The following is an 18941-nucleotide window of genomic DNA, read 5'->3' as shown; positions in this document are numbered from 1 at the left end:
CTCGTTACCGAAGAATTGCTACAATCACCACCGCGTCCAGATTATTATTCGGTCCCATTCACGCGCCCGCCGACAATTCTTCATTTGCGTATTTCATTTGTCATTTGTCTGGTATTGTCGCTGCGCCCGGGCATGTCCCGGTAATTCAGGGTTTTGTAAATACCGCGGCAAGCCCCTCCTCCGGCCGTCACTTGCCTTTACCCCCGGGCCTCTCCTGGTCGACCCCGCACTTTCATCTCTTCTCTTGCGTCTCTCTCTCTCCCTCTCCCCCTCTCGCTCTCTCTCTCTCTCTCTCTCTCTCCCCAGCCGTGCCAGAGTTGCTCCCCTCCTCCCTGCCGCCTCGCCGGGGCCCCCTCTACCTCGCCACTCTGCGCGCTCTGCCACGGGGGAGGGGGAGAAGCTTTTTGGAGCGTCGGCGTTCAGAAATACGCCATTAGCTGTATTAGTGTGTGCGCGACCGCCGTGCGAGACGCAGCAGCGTAACCGCGTCAGCGCCGCGCGTGCCCCGGCCGACAACTGAGCGTCGCATGTTTGATGCACGTGCGCGGTACACGTTCCTCCGCCGAGCGCTGCTATCGCCTCTGCGTGTGCTGTGTGACTGTGCGTCCTCGCCTGTATTCTATCGCTATTCTACACTGCTGTCATGAGGAGGTGTCAACAACAACGCTCCGAAACGTCGTCGACATGGGCGGCTGCTGAAAAGTGCACGCGTCTGCGCTCCTCGCTCACACTCTTCGTGTCGACGCATGAATCCCTAGTGTGAAAGTTACTCAATGAGGAATGAGCGCGGCTGCACCGAAATGGGAGTAACTGCGCTTAGGCTGTGAAACGAGAAGAAACGAGCATCTACCCTTCTGGAGGTAGGTTGATACTAAGATGTTTAGAACTCAGGTTTCTTATACGAAACGCTTTATGCAATCGTGAATGACGTGTATAAGTGTACCTGTGTCGTGGGCACAGAGTAACGAGACAATTCACAAAAATTTTGCGATAGTGGTTAATCATAATTATTCTTCGTACAACACCCACAGAAATGCGTTATTATATCACATATTTACCTAAGTACGAATCACCGAAACTGTCCACCTTTTGCTCTGCTCTTACAGTACCAGCAATTAAGAAATCGACCTTTCACCGTATGTGTTTACGTCTTCCTGGCAGTATGTATTTCGTCTCTTGTTTTCTTATATTGTCATATCCTACTGCTATACTTAAAGCGTGGTCGAACGGTAGCTATGGTTTCTCCTGCTTACAGCCCATAATACCAACGTATTACACTGTTCACAAATTCTTTGTTGCTCCGCGTTAGAAAAAGAAAGTCCATCACCACTGTTTTCTTATTGCCAACACGTAACGCGTCATTGTAGGAGTCTGGCTGCGCCACGTTTTATTATCGGACGCTGATAGCGCAGTATGACTGTTTCTTCGCTAGTTTTCGTCCCCTCTGACACGAAAATAAAAGATTTCTGGATAATAACGAGCTCTGAAGAGAAGAACGGGACGCCCGTTATTAATATCATTCTGACTCGAAGCTACTGTCAGCATTGATGACTGGCGAGAAACGAATGCATCGGTGATTCATCGGAAAAACTACAAAGTTCTGGGATCATCCGTTAATACTCCTAGTATCGGCGTTACTCCTCTTTTTCCGGTTGTCACTGTCGTCAGGCGAGAGTACGTAGCGGAAAGATACAAAGCACGTTTTGCGTTAGGCTGCTTGTGAATCGCTTCTCTTTGAAGTTGCAAAGAAATTGCATAAAAACAACGCCGTAATAAGCCACAAAGTGTCGCATAATTTTTTACAACGCGTGTTGGTGTGCATCTCGTCTTCGGATCCATGACCTGTACATGATTTGGTTTATTCTTTGTTTGGTGTTTGCCTGTGTATTTCCAGCGAACACTAACAACACGAAACGGACATTTTACTGTTTTCGTCAAATTTAGCTGACGATATAGTATTAAATACCGAAAAGCTTTGTGCAAAACTAGTCTAGTAAACTGTGACTGGTTGCGGTATACAATTTGTGTTTACACACCCACAATAGGGTTACTCCCAGAATGTTCGCTTTCTAAGCTGCGCGCGTGCAAAAACTTAACGGTGATGTCACGTGTTTTCCGTACTCGACTAAATTATAACCATATCTCAGATCCATCGTCTGTTAATTCTCCGACCCCTTTATTTCGATAGGCTGTGTCTTTTTTTCCTGAATTCCGTTTTAAAACAAAGACCACATTCGCGCTGGTATCTGCGTCGACGAAGCTGAAACCATTGTTTCTGTTCGCTTATCGCAGTCCGACTGCCGCTATCGATACTTGCCCTTGAGCAGCGGTGCGATAGGAGGCGCGCGAGGGTTGTCGATTCCCCCTTGTCTGCTACAGTAGACCACCGGTAATTTTCCCACTGCCCGCCTAAGAAATGTTGTTCGTGCATAGCCACGGGTTGCGAAACCGCCTGTCGTAACCTCGGCTGGTCAGCCGACAAGGCGGAAAAGAACTGGTCAGGTTTGTTTGTCAGTATTGCTGCATCAATTATTCGCTCCCAGGCTGGAGCAGTCTCGGAAAAACTGCGCATTGCTTCTTCGACCGTCATTATTATGAGAATTTTACGTAAGATCTTATGCTTGTGCTGGTACAGCAGTCCCTTCTTTAGCTGCGACTCTTGACAGAAGAGCTTTTTCGAAAAGATTTTAAACGACGGTTGGCTGACCAGAGTAAGAGGAAGATTATTTACGAAATTAATTTCACCCTCCAGGGGGAAAGATCAAAACAAATTGCGAAACGATTTAGAAAAGATATGGTGCAAAAATTGGCAATTGACCCTAAACAATTAAAAGTGTAAGGTCATCCACTTGAGTGCTAAAAGAAATCCGTTAAACTTCGGTTACACGATTAGTCAAATCTAAAAGCAGTAAATTCACCTAAATACCTAGGAATTACAGTTACGACCAACAACTTACATTGGATTGACCACACAGAAAAAGTTGTGTGAAAGGCTAACCAAAAACTGCGTTGTATTGGCAGGACGTTTAGACAGATCTACTAAAGTGACTGCCTACACTACGCTTGTCCGCCCTCTTTTAAAACACTGCTGCGCGGTGTGGGTTCCTTACCAAATAGGATTGGCGAAGTACATCGACAAAGTTCACAGAAGGGCAGCGCGATTTGTATTATCGCGAAATATGGGAGAGAGTGTGACTGAAATCATACAGGACTTGGGTTGGACATCATTAAAACAAAGGCGTTTTCTTCTCGCGAAATTTCAATACCAACTTTCTCCGCAGAATGCGAAAATATTTTGTTGACGCCGAGCTACATAGGAAGAAACGATTACCATAGTAAAATAAGCGAAATCAGAGGTCGGACGGAAAGATATAGGTATTCGTTTTTCCCGCGTGCTGTACGAGAGTCGAATAATAGAGAATTATGCGGGTGGTTCGATGAACCCTCTGCCAGGCACTCAAATGCGATTTACAGAGTATCCATCTATATGTAGATGTAGAACAAAAATTGTGAAACAGATGATTGCTATTTGGTTGCTAGAAAGAAACAAAGTTCTTGTTTGTTTGCGGTAATCCGCCGCTAGGTCATAATCGGCAGAAGTAATTGAAGTAATATTATTCACGTGAGAAATGCTCAGCCAGTGACAACGGAGAGAAAAATCCTATAATGCCAACAAAATGTGCAAAATCTCGGTTGTATAGAATTAGTCCACACACTGCTAGCAATTACACTGGTTCACGAACTGCAGGATGATAATATACGAGCGGGAGACATTTAGCTCAGATGGAGCCCAATACCTCATTAACATTTGTAAAAACGTAATGAATAAAAACCGCCAAGAACTGATGATGAAATAAACTTTTATTAGTTATCAGTTTTGATCATCAAGTAACATAAACTCATTTATATACATAGTGTGTATGGCAATGTTCTCACTATGACGACAAAAAAAACATAAAAAATACTACCAAAAGATATAGAAACTACCGTTCATTGTATTGACACGTTTCACTACTGACAGCAGTTAACTGTAACGGATAGTAGTTTATTTTCTAACGCCACAGTAAGAAAATAACCATACAGGTTGATGTAAATAATTTTACGGTGCCTTATGATCGAAAGTGGTAATTTGGGAGATTCAGAAATACAGCGCAAAAAAACAGAAGAGTTTTTTGCATCAAGCTGCGAAATGTGTAACGGTTTCAGAAACGAAAGGAAATGGCATGGTTGTCTCGATGACACACAATAGGTTTTTCAGCAGTTAATTTAGATTTTGAAATTTACGTTACTTCCCTTGATCTTGAAATTCCCTTAGTCATCGCCTGAAGTTTGAAAAGTTAAAAATGTAGATTGAAATAGAAGCCTTAATATTTTTGGCACCGGTTTCTTCACAAATTATTCGTTCTTCTTTTCGGTGTGACTTGTGAGTCACAGGAAACGGAAGCGACAATCGATATATACGAGTATATGTTCTCGATAGTTCGCTTTCATATCGCGCTAGGTGCTGTCAAAATTTCTTATCAAAGACTTGGATGTGCTCCTAAATTTAGAATCGATAACAGGTAAAATAAAAAAAAAATTTGCTGTCTTTGCACGAACTGACACTACATATTTTAGAACATTTGATCTCAACACAATAAACTCATCACACTCATGTCTTCGCGGAGGATATACGATGGTCGATTGTGGAAAACTATTTACAGTGTGTATTGTATCTTGGATACAGACAGCACGAACAAGCTATTTGCTCCCCGTTGATGTTAGTATCGACTGTATGTAAAAATACAGGTACGGGTAGCTTGCTGCTGTTGACCCTCTCACCGAGGAATCTTCTACTGATGGCTTGATAAGTTAGACTTACCCCGAAAACAATTTAAAGTATATTTATACCAGAGGAATACTCCACCGGGATATAATAATACAGAATTTACGTTGTGAATATATGCGCTTGTGTTTGGAAACATTTTTCGTCTTCGGCATTTCGCTCATCTTACTTACAAAACGAGCTACGTACGTCATCGTTCTTCCCCTTTCTCTGAACTATTTCCTGAACGAAATTACCTACAGATATCGAAATTTTCAACTCCAGCTCTTCCATTCTTTTTGGACTTTAGCAGGTGATTTTTATGTTAAAAATGTTAGCGTGACTATTATACTTAAGAGTAACAGTATACCATAGAGTGGTCGGCCACCCACTTTATTGCGGAATAATATCGTATTATTTTGCCGAGAGGAGTTACAATTAACTCATGCAATAATTAGCGGTGTTCATGACGTAAGCTCGAACAATAATGCGACACTACTAGGCAGTAAATTTGTAAACAAAGTTGTGTTCGATGAAACTCTAAATACATAATAGCGACAGAGAATGTGTTTAGTCGCTGCATAATAGCAAGCGAGCTGCTTTTAGTCATAGATCGAAGGTATTCAGTAGTTTGCAACAATCATGTTAATTGGTAATTGGGTGGATACACACTTTAGAGGTTGATCTGTTCATCGTAACTCGGAGCGTTTGTTTCGTAAACATTTGAAGCAGAAATAGTGAGTAGCAACTGGTGTTTCAGTTAATGTTTGAATATACTTTTTTTAATTATTCACTAAGCGTTTCACTGGTCAGTCCGTCATCGTCAAATACAAAACATGTTTCAGATCATGATGCCAGCGCAACTCTTCAAATTAATTGTGGATTAAAAGGGAATGCTCTTATATATCCGTCACTAGAAGCAGAAGACGAGTTTTCTACGTTTGGTTCCCGGCAGGTGATTTGCGCACAGGCCTTTTTAGTTGCAAATTTTTAAAAGTTATTTAAAATAAATTGTGTAAGGAATAATGATTCTCGTGAAAAAATTGACACTTAGTATCATTTCACATATAAACCCGATCTCATTTTCTAAAATAATCGGTATAGCTATGAAATATAATTTTAAATTAATCTCAAACGTTTTCTTCCATTGAAGACATCCATTAAGACAATATGGTTGCCATACAGTATTTGGAGTAATTTTCATACTGCTGTTATAATCTGTGTAATGTACCAACTCAGTGATACAAAATGAATGAGAATGAATTAGTTAATAACATGGAAAAGAGTAACGTTTGCTTAAAAAAATTGCGTTCTCGAGTATACTGTACACGAAGCGTTTGATTTCCGAGTCACGTACCGGATTCAGGATGGAACATTGATGCCCGCATGCCAACACATCTGTTCAAAGCATCCGGATTACCCGTTATACTCAGGGATGAACACAGTTTTCCAGTCCAGCATGATTCATTTGTCGCTTCAATGGTCGTTATTTAGTACATCTCCCATATTTAAGCTTTCCGGTATTTACGTATTAGTCATTTCCATATATGGGTTTTGCATAAGATTTTTATCTCGTTTGTCAGGTTTTTATTGTGACATTTTATTCAGTGGTGTTTTACCACTAATAATCATTGCTACCTTACGATCCGGTTAAACATTGACAGTCCGTATTATTCGTCCCTGTTTTGTTACCATGAACTCGTATAAAGCCACATTCTGGCTTCAACAAATGCTACAGAACAACTATCATCACAAATGCACAACATCCTCTCGCCTGATGATTTTTTTCCTTAAGTAACATAACATTTACCTTCATCATATGGCCGGTACCTTCTTACATAGTTCACTGATGGCTTTTTAACTGACATTATTATCGCGCTAACGTATCTGACGAATTAAAAATAAATGTCTGGGAATCCACTCAATAAATTCTTCTTCTTCCTTAGATTATTGTATCATAATAAACAACAGTAAATAGCTGTCGTTATGATCAGGGAAGTAAACAAACAGCTTACACGTAAGTAACTGAGAATATCATTAAGAATTTTGTACTTTATATGAAACTGCTTCGCCGGCCGAAGTGGCCGTGCGGTTAAAGGCGCTGCAGTCTGGAACCGCAAGACCGCTACGGTCGCAGGTTCGAATCCTGCCTCGGGCATGGATGTTTGTGATGTCCTTAGGTTAGTTAGGTTTAACTAGTTCTAAGTTCTAGGGGACTAATGACCACGGCAGTTGAGTCCCATAGTGCTCAGAGCCATTTGAACCATTTTTTGAAACTGCTTCAGAGGTTTATACAGCTTCCGTAAAGTATGAAAATAAGCAATATATACTCGTCAATACGGTATTCTCATCTATTAATACTTAAATTTACCCGTGGTTTAAGGCATTTGTTGGGGTCAGTGACTATATTATAAATTTATCAAGTAATTTCTTCTACTCCAATCACTTTTTACTAAATTTATTAGCACGACTCGTTTCGCAAGCGCTATTAGGTGCATTACAGCTACATGTATATTATGTTAATCTGAAATGCGAGAAAGGTTATTTTTGTGTGTGTGCCAGTAAGGTTATGTATCGAAATCTAACCTTTTTTGCTCGAAATTTGCCTGCCACAAGGAGACCAGTGAAGAATACGACATCGTCACTTAATACTTCCATATTGAAATTTATACATTCCAGAGATTCTTAAATGCAGTTAACATAACCTCACTGGCACATCCAGAAAATAATCATCACACTTTACATTAATGTACATGTAAGTGTAATGCTTTGGATGATGGCAGAATGCTCCCGAAACGCGTTATGATAAAAAATGCCAGTAAAAAGCGGCAGAATCAGTAAAAATTGTTTCATAAATCTATTCATACGTAACTCTTACTTGTATGAGATCACGTATTCATAAAATAACACGTTTTCGGCTTCAGTCACGTTTATTTCCCAGTAGTTATTAGTACAACACATTTGCCAGCCACCATCAATGCGGAACTGTTACTTATAAATTCACTGTAAATGACTGATTTCTGTGAAGTGTGAGTATTTTTTTTTCCTGTCTGTACCACTGACATCATACTCTGAAAATCGAAACATAACCTCGTTGGTATACCCAGGTTCACAGGAATCTATAATTTAACAGTTTATGTACAAGTAACAGTTACCCATGTCGTTACGGCAGCATGCTACCGAAAGGCGTTGTGCCAATAAACTTTGGAAAATAAAATGGACTGAAGTTGAGAAAGAGTTGTTTTATAAATTTCTTAATACAATCCCAGACATCGATCAGTTTCATGCAGAACGACTGAACTTAAGTTTCGCATTACTTATATATAAATTTCCATGTATGTTTTATAAACTGATGCCTCTCGCGCTAAGAGGAAGGTGACTGTAAGTGCAGCTGGTGTTCTAAACAGAAGATAGACATCCCGCAGTGCTGAGGCCACTAGGAGAGTAATATATGTTTCCCCTCATATTGCGTCGGATGAGAAATTTGCAGATTTTGCGATGTATTTGTGCTAGAGATAGCTGGCGAACGGTCGATGGTTGACAGTTGTCTATTATTACGTGTCGCTACTTTTGCGATTAGATCCACGTATTCATTTTGACGTATTTCTTGTTGGACAACCACGTGTATATTTTTGATAGTTACAGTGATATTCCCCACTTATTGCAGTATATACGAGAGATTGCGTTATTAGCTTCTCCGTACTGCAGTTCTTCACAGTGTCTTAGAATTTACTATTGTCCGAATTTCCTTTAATCTGAATGACTTTACCAACATTAATACCAGTGAAATGGTTAGTGCAGGTTACCAACGAAACTGAAAGGAGAAGAAGAATTGCGAAGTGTTCTTTCTGTCTTTTGAATATGTTCAAAGAAACTAAAATTTAATAAAGCTTGACATGGCCAAGTTATGGAGCACGTGATCTGAATGTTCAATCTTTGTGACTTGTTACTGTATGTTTCTGTTTTGAACGTGTACTATGATACTGATGCGTAATATGTGTGTTTTTACATAATTTCCACATTCGCCATTATCTATAGAGTAAGACACACCAGTAATTACTAAATTAGAGTAACGGCACAATAATAATGCAGCAACTCACACACGTAAAAGTCACATCTAAGAGTGTCCTGGTGCACAAAAAGCTCTTGATAATGGGAGCTGTTACCCAGAACTGTCTAAATACAGGGAAATCATGACTGCCACCAGCAGATGTTATTTTACGGTGGCTGGCTTCCACCAAACATTTCTAATGGGTGAAATAGAAATAAGTTCGTCTTAATTGTAAGACACAATTCTGATGACCGATTTCGACTGTTAAACAGTCGTCCTCAGTTGATAAATAATTCGCGGCACATAAAACTGGTATGTTAACCCTTTCGTGGGCAAAATTATTGAGCAGTTTATTTAATGAATGGAGAGCAGATAGTAGTTAACAGATAGGTATATTTATCATACAGAATATCAAATTTGCTCCAACTGTGAAAGTGAGGTCACACAAAAAGGTGGGAAGTATTCTTCCCACTGCCCTTCTTTGGAGTTAAATGACAATAACAACTTTTTCAATATATGTCATATTTATTTGATAAATTTACTTCTCTTGTTACAATGATTGTTCACAATTACTTGCCATGAAATTTTCTGAAACATGGGTCTATGCAAAGTGGTATTTGACAATATGTACTAACACAGCGAGTGCTCTTTTCTACAGCTTTGATACTACAATGACGGCACGTCCAGTAGGTTTCTCCTAAAATGGGTTGATGCTCCCCTACAGCCACATGACGAAAATCTTCAGGTACTTTACCTCTTTTTGCCAGAAAGACAGGTTTTTGTCCACGCCTTTTTTGGGATGAGAAGCCAGCGATCAATTGTCTGGCTAGATGGATCCCGTATGTGAGCTGATCATGCTATCCACTTTCTCTTTTACTTATTTCCAACAGGATAAAACTGTTCACTGCAGCAACGTCCACCAGGAAATAAAATATTCTGTGCCACCATTTTACAGAACGTCTGCCAATAGCATACCTTTCTCGTAATTGATGAAACTTATCGATACCACCCATTATTTTGTTGTATTCTGTCACAACTTCAGGACAAGAAATCTCTGTACTAGTACCATCCTTGTTTTTTCTTTTCACTGTGGCTGTTTCTCGTGGGTCATGAATTGAGGACAGGAAAGTGACTGGACGGTTGTCCATCCATTTTACTGCAGAAATGGCTCCTTTTGTTTCAAACTGGAATTCTCCTCGTTCCAATTTTACGTTTTCCTCCATAAATTTGGGCAAATCAAAAGTATTTACCTATACTATAGCTTTGAGGAAAAAAATCACAAAATGTCACGCAAACAGCACTGAAAGGCTCCTCTACAGAGCAACACTCAGCTGTACAGTGCCTCTGCGTGAAGGTACAGCAAAAACGGCGGGAACTTCTGATTGGAAGTAGTACCCTATACTGTTCACTAGGTAGTAGCATCATACAGAGATGGGAACTGTGAATCCCACGGCTCTAGGAGCGAGTTCATTGTAGTGGGAAGCATGTTTCCCAAGGCACACGAAAGGGTTAAGGCGCTCTTGTGTATTGGGGTGAGTAATACAAGAAATTTTCTTCGTCCCTGTGTGAAAATCCTGTTCGCTTTAGCAGAAGATCGTGTCGCGGTCAGCAGGTCCGCGTGCACGTGCTTGGCCCACGTGGCGCAGTAGAGAGACGGCATCCGCCTTATAAGGCGCTTCCTGGCGCATGCATACTTGAGGAGGGAACTCGCCTCACAGCGCTGTGCTTACGTCCCTTTCGAGCACTAACGACTCGTTATTGTCAATAAGAGTGCGGCAACACCTTAAACATGTACTGCCCAAACGAAATAGTTGAAATAGCAAAAGAAAATTGTCTCGTGAAAAGAGTAAGAAGACATCCATGGTGGGACAATGAATGTGATGAGAACCTGGAGAAGAGACAGAAATTGTGGCAGAAATGGAACTCCACAAAAGATCCTCAAGATCTTGACAATTTTAAAATCCAGAGAAGAGAAACAGCTAAGCTTTTCCGTAATAAAAAAAGAAGACAATTTCAGGATAACCTAGAACAGATTGAGGAAGACTTTAAAAGAAATAATTCTAGAGATTTCTACAAAACTTTTAGAAAACAGCTAACCAAATACCAATCCCCAAATTTATGTTTTAAAGATGAAGAGAACAAGCTAGGTTTGACAAACAAGACTAACTGTGAAATATTAGCAAAATATTTCGAGAATCTACTAAATTGTGAACCACCCAAAGATAAAATGAGTTTTGAAAACCACCGAAATACTAATACCGAGTCAAAACCTCCAGACGCTGAAGAAATAAAACACATAATACACAGTCTAAAAAACAATAAAGCCCCAGGTGAAGACTCCATAGTACCAGAAATCCTAAAAATAATGGATACCAACCTCCCACAAGTTTTGGAACATATGTTTAAGAAGATCTGGGACGAAGAAAGAATTCCTGAAGACTGGCAGTGTGCCCTGATACACCCACTACACAAAAAGGGGGATAAGATGAATGTTAATAATTATAGAGGGATCTCGCTACTACCAGTAGGATACAAAATTTTGTCAAGGAAATTACTTCAAATCGTGGAGCCAGTTCTGGATAAAAAAATAGGTGAATATCAAGCAGGTTTTAGACAAGGTAGATCCTGTGTTGAACAAATATTTAACCTGAAAACACTAATTCGTTACAGAATCTCAAGAGGCCAGAGATTTGCAATAGTATTTGTAGATTTCAAAAAAGCATACGACTCGGTTGATAGAGAAACATTACTGAAAGTATTGGAAGAATTTGGGGTCGATACGAAAACAGTTCAAATTATCAAACAGACGCTAACAAACAGTAAGGCCAAAGTTAAATTTATGGGTGAAATTTCAAGGAAGTTCGAAATTAAAACAGGTGTTAGACAAGGTGATGGTTTATCCCCAATCCTCTTCAACTGCGTACTGGAAAAGATATTGAGAATATGGAAAGAAGAACTCAAAGGCACCAAGAATGACATCAGAATTGGAACAAAAAAAGAAAAAATAGAAGTGGACTGTTTAGCTTTTGCAGACGATCTGGCAATAATTACAGAAAACGAAGAAATAGCTCAGAACTACCTGGAGAAACTACAAGAAGTTTCGGCCAGAGCTGGACTGCAGATTTCATTTGAAAAAACCGTGTATATGTCTAATCATAGAAATAACAAGAAAAATCTTATTACTAAATACGGCAATATTAAGAGAGTAGAAAAATTTAAGTATTTAGGTGAAATAATTCAAGTGAATGGTTTAGACAAGAGTGCAAACCAGGCGAGAGCAAGGAAAATGGAATTTGCTTTTCAAAAAACCAAAGACATATATAACAAAAAAAACATTTCGATTCAAGCTAAATTAAGACATTATAAAACTGTCATTAGACCAGAATGCCTGTATGCATCGGAGTGCCTAACTCTTAACAAAAAGGGGGAAATAGAAAACATGGAAAAGAAAGAAAGGAAAATTTTGAGAAAAATATTAGGACCGAGAAAGATTGGAGAAGAGTACAAGCTAAAGAGTAATAAGGAAATATACAAAACTATTGAGAAAGTGAGTGAGGCAATGCGTAAACGCAGACTAACGTTTTATGGTCACCTGTCGAGGATGGATGGAAACAGACTAACAAGAAAAGTGTTTGAACATAGTAACAGGAACGAAAAAAACCCACAATAAATGGATACAGATGGTGAAAAAGGATTTGGCCTATTTTAATGTCACCCGTGAGTCAATCAGGGACAGGGAAAAGTTTAGACAAATAGTGAACGAAATTAAGTGTTTTCCAGAAGAAACGAAACTAAAGAATAATAACAGGAAATGGTCGGAAGAGCGGAGGAGGAACCACTCGAAAATGATGAGGAAATATTGGGAAGAGAGAAAAAAAGATCAAAAAGCCGGGCAAGTGAATTGTTGAACGTGGTCCAAAGATGGCCGAAATCGAAAGAAGAAGAAGTACTGCCCACACCGGTGTGTAAGCGATAGACTGTATCGAAGTTTCGTAATTTTTTGTTTATTTGCGGGTATGCAAGGTGTTTAAAGAAGTGTCAACTATTTTGAGAGTTGGTAGTAACAATCGAAACAAAGGAAAAAAAAGTCCAGTAAAATGTATAACTTGGGAGCTATGAGCACTTGTTCATCTTTGCTACTGTGTACTCTTCTACAGGTCAAGTACCCATACCTTTTCACGTATGCTTTTTAGAGGCTAAGTATACTGTACGTTTTTTTTTCTTGTTTTTCTCCATACTATCACCCCCCCCCCCCACCGCCCGCCCAAAAAAAATATGGAAAGCAAAGAGCTTCTAGTAGAAGAGATTTGTTTCACAGTATCGAAAATGCTTTAAAGACTTCAAGGTTTTGATATTTTCTTGCCAAACTTAGCAACCTAAATTTCTCCCTAAGTGCCGTGCAAAGGCTTCTATCATACCTGATGTGTCTCCAATTATATGTGATGTCCGGGAACATAGTCACAATGGAGGCAGGTTGCATCAGGGGTCCCTCAGGGTTTGGTATTAGGTCCTATACTTTTTTCATTGTGCGTACACACACGTCATCAGTTTTGTTCTTCTGCAAATACCACATGTACGCTGATGAACTCCAGTAGTATATAAGTACAAAACCAACAAACCTGAAGACAGCTATTGAGAGTCTCAGTAACGACCTGTGTGTACTACTGAAATGGGCGCAGTATCGAGTTGAAGTTTAGATCATACAAAACTCAAACGGTACTGGCCGGTAATTCTAGGTTCATAAGCACGAAATATCGGGTATCCGTGCCATTTTTATGAGACGAATATCGACTTCTCCCCTTCAAGAAAGAGTCTAGAAGTAATAATAGATGAAAATCTAAATCTGACAGAGCACGTAACTGCAGCCTGCAAGAAGGCGTCATCATCTCTCCTTGCCCTATACAAATATAAAAAGCCCTTCAACCTACAACTGAAAAAGAAACTTGTACAAACACTGATTTTTCAAATTATTGATGACAGCAATATTACCCTGCAAGTCCTTTCTCAGCGAAGTTCACGGTCCGCAGAACTGACTATGAATGTCTGTGTCCGTCATGTTTATGTTTTTCGACGTTTTGATCATATTTCACCGTCACATGCACAACCGTCGTGGCTGCATGCAAGCAAGCGCAGGGATTTCGATACCCTCTGTCTTCTCTAATGTCTTATCAGTGAATGGTGTCCTCCGTATCTCTCTTCGACCTCAGCTCTCTTGTCTGAACAACACCCGCTCCCATCTGAGCAAAATCCTTTCTGTCGCACTGCAACCACTTCTCGAAGTCTTTGTTTGCAGAAGGAACGGGACTCTAGAATAACGTACCGCATCACATTAGAGAACTAAACACACACCCTGCTTCAGAAGACAGCTAATGACATACCTACTAAAGCAACGATAAGGATTTCCATTGCCCCTGTACGCACTCTTTATCCTCAGGCATCTTTTTTGCCAACCAGATATTCCTCTTTTCCCAGTAATCTTAGCTAATGCAGTTCCCTTCCTCAAAACTCGTTATATCAGGAAACATGTATTTTGTACATCCATAAATTCTTCTATATCTGTCAGTATCATTATTGGTATTTTTATTCATATTATTATTATTATTATTGAAATTTCGGGACAGCACTTTTCAGGACGAGCCGGGCAGCATATTACTTCCCCCCCACCCCCACAAAAGTCTCGCGTATTGATCATGAGGAAAAAATTCGAAAAATTGGAACCAGTGCAGAGGCTTACCGACAATCATTCTTCCCACGCAGTATTCGCGATTGGAACAGGGTTGGGGGGATCAGATAATGGTTGCGAAAGTACCCTCCGTCAGACACCGTTAGGTGGCTTGCGGAGTATGATGTAGGTGTAGATTATCATCACAATTACTGTGAGCGGCATCAGCTGCAGTACCACAAGTACTGCCAGCAATAAATTTATTAGTTCGTAGTCCGTATTATTTAACCATATTAGCACTCTAGACACTCAGATCGTTTTAACACTATTAAAATTGCTATTTCTTAAGAAACTATGAAATGGAAGAAGGTACTGTACTTGTGAATCTCTGGTCCGATGTAAGAGAGAGCCTGATGGCCGAAATCTGATCGGGTTAAATAAATAAATGAGAAGAACAAGTGCCCATAGCTCTTGAGGTATGCCCTTTAGAGCTCATGTTTACTGGACTTGTTATCTAAACTCCCCGTATCCTGACAACACAGCAAGCCGTTATAGGATCCTAAGCAAGATGGAGCAGCTCATTGACTAAGTGCAGTGTTCTGCGGTAATTCGTGTTCGGCGAAAGCGGAAATTTTGCAGCTGTGTCAGGCCAATCCAGACGGCTAAGGAAGTCATCTGTATTGGCATGACACAGCCAAGATTTCCGCTGCTGTTGGAAAAAAAATTATCCCACAATACTCCGCGATATTGATGTGCTTTAATCACATTGTTTATTCTCCTCTAGCTACGTTCTGTGGTACTGTGATTCGGGAATTTTGAAGTGTACCGGAATTACAGAAGTATTCCTGAAAAACAAACAAAAAAACGTAATTACTTAAGTTTATTTTTTGGAAGTGATAACTGAAACGTGACTACCGTCGTATTTAGCAAGCTGTATGGCACAACATGGAGCCCGTTGTATCACTATCAGCCACAACTTGCCCTTCTTTACTCTCGTTTGGAACGGGGAAAAACTGTCGAAATGCCATCGCGCGCCTTCTAACATCTCTTACCTTTTCTAGCAATTCCTGTTCGACATATGCGGTGGGATCAGTAGAATAGTTGCAACAGCTGTCTCGTATAACGTTTTCTAAATTTACACAATAGGTTATGACGACAGTGCCACCTCTAAGAACTGCGAAACGGTCACAAAGAAGGAGAATGCGTTGCAGCGCTTGAATTTATGAGATTTGCATCAATCTTTAAGAGCAAGGATGCTTTTATTTGATTACTGCTTTCGATGACTTATGATCACCTTCAGATCCGTCTAGGAAAGACAAGAATAGTAGACATATATCATGACCTCTGCTCTAAGCAGTGGTAAGTTGGTCGTTTCGAGAAACTGCGCAGTAAAGATTCAATAAAATCTCGTAAATAAAATATCTGTAACACATACAATGTGGTTTTTTAATTCACATAAGTTATTCCTTCGAAATATTTCTATAGTAACGACGTATTCTTAAAATCGTAAATTCTATCAAAAATTTAATGCTTAACCCCAGCAATAACAATGCATTTTCCATAATAAGCATTACCAAGGGGACTGGGGTTATTCTCGACCGCCCTAAAAAGAGTAAAAAAATAAAATTTGTTAATTATTGTTGACCTATATTAATAACATACTTTTTAAAGAGGTACTATTGTGTAACTAAGGTCTAGAGCCTGAAAATACTTCTTAGAACACTCGTAGCAACATCTACAATTATCTAGTAACGTGTACTACCAAGCTGAAGATACTTCGTGACCATCACAAAAAATTAAAAAATGCAAATTATGTTAGCTGCTGTTGACATTTACGAATAACATGATATTTAAAGGTATACTGACGTGAAAGTAAGGCCCAGAACCTGAAAATACCGAATTTACATTCATTGTGGAAAGTGACAGTACTAAAACGATTTTAATTTTTGAGTTAAGTTTAACTGAAAAAAATTAATATATTTATGGAATCTGTTAGAAGAATTCATTAATAATCATAAATGTTTATTTTCAAAATTTTAAAACGCGAAATAAGTAACTTAATTGCAATATTTTCAAAATATTGTGTGGACAGAAAGTACCCCCCCCCCCCCCGTCCCCTCCGGCATTGCGAGGGTTAAAAGTACTTAACATTATTTACTTGCCAAGTGAGTGCACCTAACACGGGTTAATGTCGACTTACCTCTGTTTATTTACTGGCGAGTTAACGAAACGTCACCGTAAAACTTCATAAAAAATACAAAATTTAAAAGGTCCGAGGTGTTTCAGTTCATGATACTAAGGTCTGGATTACCAACTTTTACAATAATAAAGTATAACAATGACTGTTTCTCAAAAAATGATCTACGATTCGGCACAGTACAAAATTAATTTTATTTTCGCCGTATTACAGCCATCACACTGTCATGTAAATTCACTGAAACTGAGCAAGGGGCACAACTTAACATTGTTTGCTTGCTTAAATAATTACTCAAATTTACCTGATTAGGAACAGCTTTTGAAGCTTATTTATATTCAATAACATATTCAGGATCTTTATCTGAGTCGTACCAGTAGTTATCCACATCATCCTCCGATTTCTAGAAATCATGCTTGAAAAGCATTTTCCTGGCAGGAACACTGCACACTTTACTACCACTGGCAGTCGGGTTTTTGGTACTTATCACTATTTACATGCGCACATTCTGAAAAGGTTTCCATCAGTGAGCATATGAAATACAGAGCTGCCTTATGGCGGTTTATTTAGTTCTTGCTTATTTAACCTGACCTCTCCTACATCTGTCCAGGAACTACACACATAAAAATGTTACATAACAATCACAATAATAATAATTTGCTCTATTAATAAAAATAATTGGTAATAATAATAATAATAATAATAATAATCACTCATATAAATACATTGGCTACACCATTGCAATTTCATAACCACTTCTGCAACCCTTTAGATCACATAACATCAACAGATACAAAGAAAGTAAATTGGAAGAAGAAAACACTACATGGCAAGCACCTGTATCATCTAACACAGCCACACATCGATCAAGATGCATCCAACACATGGCTAAGAAAAGGCAATATATACAGTGAGGCGGAAGGATTCATGATTGCAATACAGGATCAAATAATAAACACCAGATATTACAGAAAGCACATTATTAAAGATCCCAATACCACAACAGATAAATTCAGACTTTGCAAACAACAAATAAAAACAGTAGATCATATCACAAGCGGATGTACAATACTAGCAAATATTGTATATCCCTGAAGACATGACAATGTAGCAAAAATAATACATCAACAACTTGCCATACAACATAAACTAATAAAACAACACGTTCCCACATACAAGTATGCACCACAAAATTTACTGGAGAATGATGAATACAAATTATACTGGAACAGAACCATTATAACAGATAAAACACCACCACATAACAAACCTGACATCATACTCACCAATAAAAAGAAGAAATTAACACAACTAATCGAAATATCCATACCCAATACAACAAATATACAGAAGAAAACGGGAGAAAAATAGAAAAATACATCCAACTGGCTGAGGAAGTCAAGGACATGTGGCATCAGGATAAAGTTGACATTATACCAATTATACTATCAACTACAGGAGTCATACCACACAATATCCATCAGTACATCAACGCAATACAGCTTCATCCAAACGTATATATACAACTACATAGATCTGTAATTATTGATACATGTTCAATTACCCGAAAGTTCCTAAATGCAATGTAGCATATACCGTACAGTTAAAAGGAAGTCACGCTTGATCAAGGTCCGCGTCACTTTCCATTTTTAACCAGACATAACGTCTGAGAAAGGAAAGAAATAATATTAATATTAACAATAGCAATGACGGTAGAATAATGGAGGAATTAACAATGATATTAATTAGTTATCTCACAACATACTCAGTAATAATAATTTGCACTATTAATAAAGGTAAAAATTTACAGTAATAATAATAATAATATAACTCTAATAATAATAGTAATAATAATAATATAATGGGGACATTAAGAATCATATTGATTATTTTAGCACTTTTAAAGCCTGGTTTGGTATTACAAGAAATAAAAAGGAAAATGAAAGAGAAGAGGATTAAAACTGAAGTGACAATGGCTAGGGGAAAGTGATGGAGGATGGGGGCCGAGAGTTGACCAGAGTGAGCCGCAAGAAGAGATATCTATTGTGATAGAAGGTGGACCATTAGCTGTCTTTTGAAGTTTGAAAGTATTTTAATCTTTCTAATATTTTGAAGAAGATAGTTCCAATGTCAGGTTCCTGATACAGAAAATGATTTAGAGAACATGGCAGTGTTCTGTAGTGTTACAGGGAGGACATTACCTTGTTGAGAAGGAGTACTTCTGCTGTGT

The 18941-nt window shown here is 38.9% G+C and overlaps 1 protein-coding gene across 1 annotated transcript in view; it reads left to right on the top strand.

Moving 5' to 3' along the window:
• The first annotated feature begins 445 nt into the window (after positions 1-445).
• Positions 446-18941, top strand: part of LOC126484771 (LIM/homeobox protein Lhx2-like) — a 687897-nt gene continuing 669401 nt past the window's right edge. Inside the window, exon 1 of the mRNA XM_050108368.1 lies at positions 446-860. The gene's annotated coding sequence lies outside the window, so the exon portion shown is untranslated. The remainder of the gene's footprint in view (positions 861-18941) is intronic.

The sequence above is a fragment of the Schistocerca serialis genome, chromosome 6 (genome assembly GCF_023864345.2).
Source record: "Schistocerca serialis cubense isolate TAMUIC-IGC-003099 chromosome 6, iqSchSeri2.2, whole genome shotgun sequence".
In the NCBI taxonomy this organism is placed as follows: domain Eukaryota; kingdom Metazoa; phylum Arthropoda; class Insecta; order Orthoptera; family Acrididae; genus Schistocerca; species Schistocerca serialis.
Note: the sequence above shows the minus strand (reverse complement) of the source record. Positions and strands in the feature narration are given on the sequence as shown.